At 35.1% G+C, this 12,303-nt stretch overlaps 1 long non-coding RNA gene across 1 annotated transcript; it reads left to right on the forward strand.

Annotated features, from left to right (window-relative positions):
* Nucleotides 1-1,261: 1,261 nt before the first annotated feature.
* On the forward strand, nt 1,262-11,737 carry LOC107399153 (uncharacterized). Its single transcript, XR_010334461.1, has 6 exons — nt 1,262-1,408; nt 10,035-10,120; nt 10,196-10,369; nt 10,429-10,502; nt 10,974-11,046; nt 11,528-11,737. It is a non-coding gene; the product is annotated as an uncharacterized LOC107399153 (long non-coding RNA).
* The last annotated feature ends 566 nt before the right edge of the window (nt 11,738-12,303 follow it).

Consider the following 12,303-nt stretch of genomic DNA (forward strand, 5'->3'; position numbering starts at 1 on the left):
GCAGAGTTAAATGCGTTCTTCACATCAATTGTTATAAGTGTGCAATATTTTCTGTTAAAATCTCTTGCAATCGCTAGTGCCTTTTCTACTGCTTGAATAGTGGATTTTCCTTTTTGAAAACCGTACTGTCGTGGATGTAATCCACCTCTATTAACTAATTCACTTTGTAGTCTGTTTTTAATGAGAGTTTCCAGCAGCTTGCTTAGAGAGTTTAGCATACAAAGTGGTCTATATGAACTTGATATTTCTGTTGGTTTGCCAGGTTTTAAGATTAATACAATTTTAGCTATTTTCCATTCATCATGAAAGTTTTGAACTTGAAGTAGGCCATTCATTATCGACAACAGCCAGTTTGGGGCACATGTTGCTACTATTTTAATTGCATCTGGTGGTACTTTGTCTACTCCTGGTGCCTTCCCGCATTTTATGCCAACCGCTGCAGTTCTTAGCTCCTCTAGTGTGAATGGTGTTGGTTTGTCATCTATTTGAAAGATCGCCCACTCTTCCTTTTCTGTTGGGAAAAGATCTGTTACTACCTGCTTTTTCTTTTCAATATCTAATTCGTATGGTCTTAAGGCATTTACATTTTTTGCTACTATCTGAAAGGCTTTTCCCCATATATCGTTATCAAGCTCTTGAATCAAGTCCTTCCAGTGTCTGTTTTTAGAATCCCTAATTAGTTTGCTAAGTTCTTTCTTACATTTTTTATAATCGATTTTTAGTCTCTCTGTTTCTTCCCTGGTTATTGTCTTGTTTTTTGCGGCTCGTATCTGTTTTCTCCTGATCTTGTTACATTGCTCCCTTTTTACAGCAATGTCTCTATTCCACCAATAAGGCGTTTTCCATAGGACAACCACTTAACAGGTGATGTATTGTTTCCGCGTGTTGTTGGCACATTCTGCATGTAGTGTTTTCTTGAGTTTTTAATATGCATGCTTTGTAGTAATTTGTGCTAATTGCTTGATCCTGGCATGCAGTTATTAATGCTTCCGTTTCTCCTTTTAAAAGTCCTTTTCTTAGCCAGCCATTGTTAATGAACTTGTTGACATGTTCCTTTTGCATTTCCCTGCAGTATTGCCTATGCATTTCTTTTTCTTTCTATTTTTCTTGTAATTTTGCATCAGCTTTTTCTTTTTCCTTCTTTTGTACATCTTTTGCTATTTCAGTTGTTGTTTTTGTGTTTTCAATCTCCGGTGTCTTTTTGTGGAATTTACTTAATTTGCTGTTTTCACCCTGGTCATTGAGTACAAGTTTTAATTGTTGGTCTTCTGTTTCATTTAGGTATGTAGCTAAGCCAATAAGTGTGTTGTTTACAATGCCCTCAATTTGAGGAAGCCCTCGTCCACCATCTCGTCGTGGGACATATAATCGATGCACGTCGGCTCTAGGATGTAGTAGCCCGTTGAGGGTAAGTATTTTTCTTACTTTTCTATCAATACTCCTTAGCTATTCTGCTTTCCAATCTATTATGCCTACTCTATACTCAATTACTAGAACTGCTAATGTTCTAATTGCTATAAATATATTTTTTGACGTTAGTTCTGTTTTCATTATTAATCTAATTCTTCGTAAGAATTTTTTCCTGATTTGATTCTTCATCTCAGCTTGTTCCACTCCTTTTGCACTTTCTTTGATTCCCAGGTACTTATAAGAGGTGGTTGGTAGTAGTTCTTTGATGTTGTTGTCATTTATCAATTCTAACTTTTCGGTGTATTCGATTCTTCCTTTTTTTAAAGTAGCTTTAGCACATTTTTCGAACCCAAAGCTCATTTTAATATTTTCGCTAAAAACTTTAACTGATTCAAGTTGTATTTCTAATTCATTTTTTGATTTTGCAAACAGTTTGAGATCGTCTATGTATAGTAAATGATCGATCTTTGTACTTCCAGGATGAAGCTGATATCCAGTTGACGACTCCTTTAGCTCAGATGTCAGCGGAAACAATGCGATACAAAATAGAAGTGGAGATAGCGAATCTCTTTGAAAGATGCCTCGTTTTATTTTTACTTCTTTTATTTCTACACTGTTAAAATAATTTTTTGCTATTAGATTTTTTGACCAATTTTGCATTGTTCTTGCAATAAAGTTTATTATTACTTCGTTGACTTTGTAGATTTCTAACGATTTTAAAAGCCAATCGTGCGGTACACTATCAAATGCTTTTTGGTAATCAATCTAGCACATGCTTAAATTCTTCTTATTTTTCTTACAGTTAGTAGTAATTGCTTTATCTATTAATAGGTGATCTTTGCATCCGTATGTTTGAGACATGCAGCCTTTTTGTTCTTTGGGAAATACTTTATTGCGTAGAAAATGTTGCTTTACTTTTTTGGCTATTAATCTTGTCATGATTTTATATATAGTCGGCAAGCATGTGATAGGTCTAAAGTTTGCTGGAAGAATTGTATGTTTGTCTTTTGGGATTAAGTAGGTGTTTCCAAGCGTTAACCATTTAGGGGGTGGTTCATTATTGACAATGAGGTTGTTAAATGCATTAGCTAATGCTTCGTGTGTGGCTGGAAACTTTTTTAACCAGTAGTTTGATATTAAGTCGGGGCCTGTTGCTTTCCAACTGGCAGTTCGCTTTATCTGTTGCTCTAATTCTTCTTTTGTTATAAAATTCCATGTCATATTGTTTACTTTTCATTTCGGCGTTCCTCTCTTTTTATCCATTTGGCTTCATTTTCATAGTGTTCTTCTTTTTCCCATATGTTCTTCCAATAGTTTTCCAACTCATCTTTTCTTGGCTATTTGTGGTTATCATTCTGCGATTGATTTAACATTTTATAAAACTTTCCGTTGTCTTCTGCAAACAATTTGTTTTGGTGATACGTTTTGGTTCGCTTGTCGTATCTTTGTATCCTCTGAGCTTTATTATTATTACTATTAGTATTGTTATTAAAAACCGTTTATAACTTTTGTATAGTAAATGTTTTTATACTAGTTTTAAAATGAGTGTTTAATTTTAATCAATTTTTTGCCTAAATACTATAAAATGGCTTACATTGCCTAAAAACACAGATCACAGATGATCTTTTGCATAGAAATGAGAAAACGCTCATATAACACACAAAATAAGCTTCATTTTTGCTTAGAAAAACTAAGCTTAGATTTAGAAGGAAATTCAATATTAAAAGTATTTATTATTATTATTATTATTATTATTATCATTATTATTATTATTATTATTATTATTATTATTATTATTATTATTATTATTATTATTATTATTATTATTATTATTATTATTATTATTATTATTATTATTATTATCATTATCATTATTATTATTATTATTATCATTATCAGTATTATCATTATTATTATTATCATTATTATCATTATTATAATTTTTTTTAAAGGGTGGAAATCCTTTATGGACACCATACGCTTAGTTTCTATCGCGCTCTGGTAGTGTCAGACTCTGCTTTTACCTTAGCCCTACTGACTAAAACCACCCTCCTGTCTCACACCTGAGACATCCCGGAATCCATCTAGTTCAGATATTCATCAGGATATCAGTGCTGATTTTAGTGCTGAGTCTCATTTTTGTTCTTCTGTTTTTTTCTATCTAGTTTTCATTTCTTCCTGTCTGTTAAGTTCAGCCTTTTCCTTTCTACTCATTATATGTTTGATCATGTTGTAAATTGTATCCCAGTTTGTTTTGTTGTCAAACATCTTCTGCACAAGATTTCCAGGTTCTAGTGTGCATCCCAGTTGGTTGTAAGTGCTCTGTCTAATATTATTCCATTTTTCACAATCAAAAATAGTATGTTCAACAGTGTCGTTTCTACAGCAGAAAATGCATTCTTCCACGGTGTCTTTCGCAAATCTTTTTGCGTAGCTTCTAAAAACACCATGTCCTGTAAGAACTTGCGTAAGATAGTAGTCCGTCTGCCGATGTTTGCAATTAAGCCAGATCCTCAAATTTGGAATTAACCTTTTTGTCCATTGTGCCTTATTCGTTTCACTCATCCACTTATTTTCCCATTGCTTTAGAGATCTTTCTCTAGCGGAGATTTTAGTTTGTTTTTTATCCTCTAGCCTATGTTGATACATATATGACCGTTCTTGTACCATAATATCTATAGGGAGAATGCCCGTGACAGTTTGTAGCGCCAGCCCAGATACGGTTTTGAAGGCTGAGGCAACTCGCAGTAGCATCTTTCTTTGTAGCTTGTGTATGGCTGTGTATTGCTTTTTGGTTTCTAGTGCTTTCTCCCAAACTGGCGCACCATACAATACAATGTTATGGACGGCACTGCACAATACTTTTCTTTTGCTATCTCTTGGACCTCCTATGTTTGGTAAGATTCTAGTTAGAGTAGATATGTTTTTTTCCGCTTTTAAAATAGCTGTCTCAACATGACTTCCAAAGGTAAGCCTCTCATCAATTATAATTCCAAGGTATTTTAACGTTTTGCTCGGTGTAATGTTGACTCCTTCAATCGTAAACATAATGCGTTCCCTTTTTTGCATACCTCTAAGTAAAACTGCCTTGGTTTTATTAGGAGCTAACTGCAACTTGTGAGATTTCATCTACTTGCTAATTCTTGCTAGACACTCATTTGTATTGTCTACAAAAGTCTTCTCTTTAGATGCTCCAACAATTAGTGTTAGGTCGTCAGCAAACCCTATTGTGTTAGCATCACTAGTAAGTTCAATGCTTAAGATTTCATCATATAGAATATTCCACAGTGTTGGTCCAAGGACCGAACCCTGTGGAACTCCAGCCGTCACCTTTACCATACTTTCCGGTTTAATCATAATTTTTCTATTTTTTAGGTAGCTTGAGATGAAATTTATCAAGTATTTCGATATTCTTTTTTCCTGCACTTTTTCAATAATAATTTTATGACTAGCAGAGTTAAAAGCGTTCTTCACATTAATTGTTATAAGTGTGCAATATTTTCTGTTAAAATCTCTTGCAATCGCTAGTGCCTTTTCTACTGCCTGAATAGTGGATTTTCCTTTTTGAAAACCGTACTGTCGTGGACGTAATCCACCTATATTAACTAATTCATTTTGTAGTCTGTTTTTAATGAGAGTTTCCAGCAGCTTGCTTAGAGAGTTAAGCATACAAAGTGGTCTATATGAACTTGCTATTTCTGTTGGTTTGCCAGGTTTTAAGATTAATACAATTTTAGCTATTTTTTATTCATCAGGAAAGTTTTGATCTTGAAGTAGGCTATTCATTATCGACCACAGCCAGTTTGGGGCACATGTTGCTACTATTTTAACTGCATCTGGTGGTATTTTGTCTACTCCTGGTGCCTTCCCGCATTTTATGCCAACCGTTGCAATTCTCAGCTCCTCCATTGTGAACGGTGTTGGTTTGTCATCTATTTGAGAGATCGCCCACTCTTCCTTTTCTGTTGGGAAAAGATCTGTTACTACCTGCTTTTTCTTTTCAATATCTAATTCGTATGGTCTTAAGGCATTTGCATTTTTTGCTACTATCTGAAAGGCTTTTCCCCATATATCGTTATCAAGCTCTTGAATCAAGTCCTTTCTGTGTCTGTTTTTAGAATCCCTAATTAGTTTGCTAAGTTCTTTCTTACATTTTTTATAATCGAATTTTAGTCTCTCTGTTTCTTAACTGGTTACTGTCTTGTTTTTTGCGGCTCGTATCTGTTTTCTCCTGATCTTGTTACATTGCTCCCTTTTTACAGCAATGTTTCTATTCCACCAATAAGGCGTTTTCCTTTCTAGGTTACGTAATTGTATACAATTTTTGTATGCTTGTTTTATCAGCCTGGTGCTTACTCTATAGTCAGTATCATATCTGTCTTTTGTTAACAACTCTATAGCTGTTTTGTATGCGTCCCAGTCTGCTCGTTTGTTGCCCACATCTATTATTATTTTTTCACAATTTGTCCTAATTTCAAAGTAGATGTATTTATGCTCTGTCAGTGTCTCGATGTCAAGAACCTCCCAATTAGTTGCATTTCCTGCGATTTTATTAGTGGCCATTGTTAGTTCAGTATTCAGAACAACCATGTCGCGCACCGAGATCCACTGCACCCAATAGTCGCTCTTTTCATCTCTTTTAGGTGATCCCCATAGCGGAGATTTGCCGTTAAAATCTTCCAATACTATGGTTTCTCCATATTTAACTTCTTTCATTATGCTATCTACCTTTTTGTGGTAATCTTGTATTCCTATTATATATTGGGTGATTTATATATAGCATCCAATTATACTAAGTTTTTTGTTTGGATCATTAAGTAACCGTCAAAAATAGTATGGCTTACAATGCCAAAATTTTTTGTTAGGACTAACATTGCCACGTCTCTCCTTTTGTCTTTAATCCAGTTTGATTTTTCTATTCTTTTTTTATTTGGTTCGCTGATAATTAGCAAATCAGCTTTTAGCTGGTTTGCTGTGGCACAGACTAGATCTTGAGCTGCATATGCTCGTCCAACGTTAGCTTGTAGTATTTTTAGAGTCATTTAGGGTATTTAACGCGTCGGGCATGCAGCACTTGCATGCCTTCGTCTATTATCATTTGTTGCTTTAGCTTCGTCTTTTAATAACTTACGATAGTATGGGCACTTGGCTTGTTCCGCTCTGTGGTCTTCGTGTTTACACTTAAGGCAGTAGCTTGTGTTTTGGCATTCTTTAGCTCGATGACTATCTTTGCCACATTTAAGGCATATATTTGTGTTATCGTTTCCAGTGCAGTCCTTGGTGTGATGTCCAAAGTCTAAGCATCTGTAGCACCGTAGGAGGTTTTTGCGTGCTCTTACTTTGCATGGCACCCATCATATCTTGATAACTTCTTGATTCACCAGTGCATTTGCTTTGCCTTTTTTAACAGCAACAGTAGCAGTTTGATTACCTCTCTGGTTTGTTCTACATGACACAACTCTAACTTCGTTATCTTCTGCGTTTCCTACGCTTTTTTTAACAGTTTCTTCAATCTGCTGCCTACTAAGGTCTGCATCTATATCCAGTATGTGTATGATATCTTCGTTGTTTTTAATCACTACTTGGGTGTTTTCGTTTTTATTTATTATTGCTTGTTTAAGGATGGTTGCCTCTTTTTTCCTCCTTGTATTTCTAGAAACACGTCACCATTATTTGTTTTCTTTATTGTTTTGATTTTGACTCTAATTTCGTCTATGTTTACACTATTTTTGTTTTTGTGCGCAGAATATCAGCGTACTGTCTGTCCTCCGCTTTTACTATAACTTTTTCCGTCTGCACATTGTTTCTATTGCTTGTAAATTTGAGCCTACTCTTTTTATTCGTTTTGGGAATGATTATTTGTTATTCTTTATCAGAGCCCCGAAATACATAGTCCGTACATTTCCGTATATACATATTATCTAGGTTTCCAAAAGGGGCTATTTTAACTTGTTTTGTATCTTGTATTATTGTCTCATCTTTCAGTATTTGTATGCTCTCATATAGCTTAGCCATATCGTTTACGCCGTCTTCGTTTATCTGGTACGGTATCACGTATAAAATCCTGGAAGTCGTTTCTTTTCCTCCTTTTTTTAGAATAGTCTCCATGTTTGTTTTAATACACTCAACATTACCTTCTCTAAGCTCATCTTTCATTACCGCTTCAATTTCAGGGTAGTTATATTTCAGGTTTTCTTTCACTGTTATAGTCAGTGTCTTATCTGGATATATGATGATAGCAGCATCTCCTCTTAGTTCTTTTAGCGTCTGTAGTTCTAATAAATCAGTGTTTTTGAAGCATTTTGGTGGCCACTTCTCATTTATTACTTTTTCTAAGCCTGTCCATCCTGTTTCCTCTTCAATTGCAGTTTCCACTTTCCTGTATATTTCTTCATTTCGTTGCCAGACTTCTTGCTTTATTTCATTTTCATCAGCTTGCACCCCGACATCTTGGGTGCTTATATTTCTTGTGTACACTTCTTCATCTTTTTCCTCTGTTTCATTTAGAGATGGTATGGAACAACGTTTCTGCGGAACAGTTCCGAACTGTTCCTGTTACCGAATGATATCTGTTCCAAATACCTGTTCCTGTTCCAAGTGGTTCCAAAGTAAGTCACGTTGAAAGTAAAATGAAACTCTTACCGATACCGATAACAATATTGCTCCGTCTGGCTTGGTGTCGTGCCGTACCGAGGAACTACAATCTTACAGGCATCACAAGACTCGAAGTCTGATGTATAAAAATAAAAATACAAATGAATTAAGTGAATTACAATTGATTTATATCAAGGGAGTACTTCTTTTCTTCTTTACATATTACACAAAAATAAAAGGGTTTGAAAAGTTTGAGAGATGACAGTTTTTATTTTTCGTTTAAGGAGAATTGCCCGGAGAATTACATTTTTATCTGTTTATATTATTAGTTAATTTACAGGTATATACGAGTACGTATACCACAGATTAAAAAGAGGAAATTTTAGTTCGCGATTAACTTGACGTTTATTGTCTATTGTCAATACAAGATAAATGACAACCATTGGCAACTTAATTTAAAATTAGTTTAATTCTGAATTAAATTTAATTTTCGCTTTATATTGCGTTATTTACGTAATTAATCATTATTTTTTATAATTACAAAATTATATTATCCGTGATTATGTTTTTTTATTCATTTTTGTTGTGTTTAATTTCGTTGAAGATAATTTACGATAAAAATAAGACGCCGCATTAGCAAAATATAAACGGTGTAATTCGATGATAAATAATGAAACATGTAAGTATGCGTCATCGAGCGAGAGTACCGAGACCAAGACCACTGTCCGATGCCGATATTGGCAGAGATCGCCGTAAGTGAGTCACAGAATAACAGAAATAATTTCGGGAACAGGCTAGGAACCGATATTAGTTGAAGGATCGAGATATGACGAGACCAGTATTCGTTCCAGTGCGAAAGTTGACAACGGGTGTAAGCATAGAACAGGCGTCGTTCCAAGTATCGCAGTAACTGTTACTTACTGAATGACGGAACAGTTCCGTGGAACAGTCACCGCATACCTGTTCCAAAATAACAGTTCTTTTCGTACCATCTCTAGTTTCATTGTTTTGTTTATCCAGTTCTACAGTTTTAGTTTTTAAGTCACTATAGCTTGCTTGCAAAACAGCCATTTTCCTCTTTAGGGTAGCTGTTGTATCTACCAACTGTCTTGTAATAGCTTTTATTTCAGTTTTTGTTTTAGTACGCTGTCTTACTTGCATTTTAAGCTCTTCGATCTTTTTGTTTAGATTTTCCATTGCAGCACTTACAGCTGTCATTTCTTTGTCGATCCCTTCGGCTTCATCGCTTTCACGCACTTCTCTTTTCCTCTTTTTTTTTAGCGGACTTCTTATGTTTTTTTTCAGTAGAGCACTTTCGTTTTCATTATCTTTCTCGTAGAGTGTAGATATTGAGCTTGTAAAAATCTTTTCATCTTGCCACTCGCCTTCTTGCATGTTTGTTACTTCAGGCTTGCTTTCTTTTGGAGTGTCAAAAACATTTTCAAAGTTTTCACCTTGCTTTAATTCGCTCTTGCTTGGCGGTGTTCTTTGTATAGAGGAACGCCTGTTGAATGGGTCCGGTGCATCTTCCCAGCTGTATCCTACAGCGATAGAATTAACGAGTAGTGCCTCCCCCGTATCCGTTGAGGCAGCGTCTGTCAGTTCAGACGACGGGATTCCCCCTTTTAGAGGACCCGCCCGGGGATTATTTTTGCTATCCGCCATATTCATGTTTAGGGCATTTTTGTACCTGAGTCTTTTCCTATCCTCAGTGTCCGTAACCTGGAGCCCGGTCCATCGCCATGTTGTTTTCCCTGTTTCCATTTTTCCCCAGAGTACCAGAATCTTTTCCATGTCCATCGCCAAGTCCGTCATCAGCCGGTTTGGGCATCCCCCTATCCGTTACCCGGGGACGCGCCCAGTAGCAGTTTGGCTTCTGCCTTGGGATTATTATTATTATTATTATTATTACTATTATTACTATTATTACTATTATTATTATTATTATTATTATTATTATTATTATTATTATTATTATTATTATTATTATTATTATTATTATTATTATTATTATTAGTTGTTTTTTGTAGATCCGATACATTGTGGTGGCCAGGGATTTCTTAAAGAAGATTAGTGATGTTTTTGCTGACTAATCCTGTAACTCCAATAATAATCGGTATCGTTTTGATCTTTATCTTCCACATTCTACTGACTTCTATCGCTAGATCTTTATACTTATTCATTTTTTCAGCCTCTTTTTGGATGACGTTGTAGTCGGATGGAATTGCTACGTCTATTAGTTGGCATAAGTTGTGCTTTTTGTCTTTAACTACAATGTCAAGCTTATTTGCTAAGATTGTCTGGTCAGTGTGGATTTGCATGTTCCAGAGTATTGTAACATCTCCTGTTTCTTCTACTGGTCGAGGTTTGTATTCGTACCATTTTAACGATACCGGGATGTTAAATGCCTTGCAAATGTTCCAGTGTATTTGGGAAGCTACTGAATCATGGCGTTGTGTGTACTCTCTTGGGGCTAATATAGGACAACCAGTTAACAGGTGATGTATTGTTTCCGCGTGTTGTTGGCATATTCTGCATGCAGTGTTTTCTTGTGTTTTTAATATGCATGCTTTGTAGTAATTTGTGCTAATTGCTTGATCCTGGTATGCAGTTATTAATGCTTCCGTTTCTCCTTTTAAAAGTCCTTTTCTTAGCCAGCCATTGGTAATGAACTTGTTGACATGTTCCTTTTGCATTTCCCTGCAGTATTGCCCATGCATTTCTTTTTCTTTCCATTTTTCTTGTAATTTTGCTTCAGCCTTTTCTTTTTCCTTCTTTCGTACATCTTTTGCTATTTCAGTTGTTGTTCTTGAGTTTTCAATCTCCGGTGTCTTTTTGTGGAATTTACTTAATTTCCTGTTTTCACCCTGGTCATTGAGTACAAGTTTTAATTGTTGGTTTTCTGTTTCATTTAGGTATGTAGCTAAGCCAATAAGTGTGTTGTTTACAATGTCCTCAATTTGAGGAAGCCCTCGTCCACCATCTCGTCGTGGGACATATAATCGATGCACGTCGGCTCTAGGATGTAGTAGCCCGTTGAGGGTAAGTATTTTTCTTACTTTTCTATCAATACTCCTTAGCTCTTCTGCTCTCCAATCTATTATGCCTACTTCATACTCAATTACTAGAACTGCTAATGTTCTAATTGCTATAAATTTATTTTTTGACGTTAGTTCTGTTTTCATTATTAATCTAATTCTTCGTAAGAATTTTTTCCTGATTTGATTCTTCATCTCAGCTTGTTCCACTCCTTTTGCACTTTCTTTGATTCCCAGGTACTTATAAGAGGTGGTTGGTAGTAGTTCTTTGATGTTGTTGTCATTTATCAATTCTAACTTTTCGGTGTATTCGATTCTTCCTTTTTTTAAAGTAGCTTTAGCACATTTTTCGAACCCAAAGCTCATTTTAATATTTTCGCTAAAGACTTTAACTGATTCAAGTTGTATTTCTAATTCATTTTTTGATTTTGCAAACAGTTTGAGATCGTCTATGTATAGTAGATGATCGATTTTTGTACCTCCAGGATGAAGCTGATATCCAGTTGACGACTCCTTTAGCTCAGATGTCAGCGGAAACAATGCGATACAAAATAGAAGTGGAGATAGCGAATCTCCTTGAAAGATGCCTCGTTTTATTTTTACTTCTTTTATTTCTACACTGTTAAAGTAATTTTTTGCTAATAGATTTTTTGACCAATTTTGCATTGTTCTTGCAATAAAGTTTATTATTACTTCGTTGACTTTGTAGATTTCTAACGATTTTAAAAGCCAATCGTGCGGTACACTATCAAATGCTTTTTGGTAATCAATCTAGCACATGCTTAAATTCTTCTTATTTTTCTTACAGTTAGTAGTAATTGCTTTATCTATTAATAGGTGATCTTTGCATCCGTATGTTTGAGACATGCAGCTTTTTTGTTCTTTGGGAAATACTTTATTGCGTAGAAAATGTTGTTTTACTTTTTTGGCTATTAATCTTGTCATGATTTTATATATAGTCGGCAAGCATGTGATAGGTCTAAAGTTTGCTGGAAGAATTGTATGTTTGTCTTTTGGGATTAAGTAGGTGTTTCCAAGCGTTAACCATTTAGGGGGTGGTTCATTATTGACAATGAGGTTGTTAAATGCATTAGCTAATGCTTCGTGTGTGGCTGGAAACTTTTTTAACCAGTAGTTTGATATTAAGTCGGGGCCTGTTGCTTTTCAACTGGCAGTTCGCTTTATCTGTTGCTCTAATTCTTCTTTTGTTATAAAATTCCATGTCATATTGTTTACTTTTCATTTCGGCGTTCCTCTCTTT

This window comes from Tribolium castaneum, chromosome 5 (genome assembly GCF_031307605.1).
Source record: "Tribolium castaneum strain GA2 chromosome 5, icTriCast1.1, whole genome shotgun sequence".
Lineage (NCBI taxonomy): Eukaryota > Metazoa > Arthropoda > Insecta > Coleoptera > Tenebrionidae > Tribolium > Tribolium castaneum.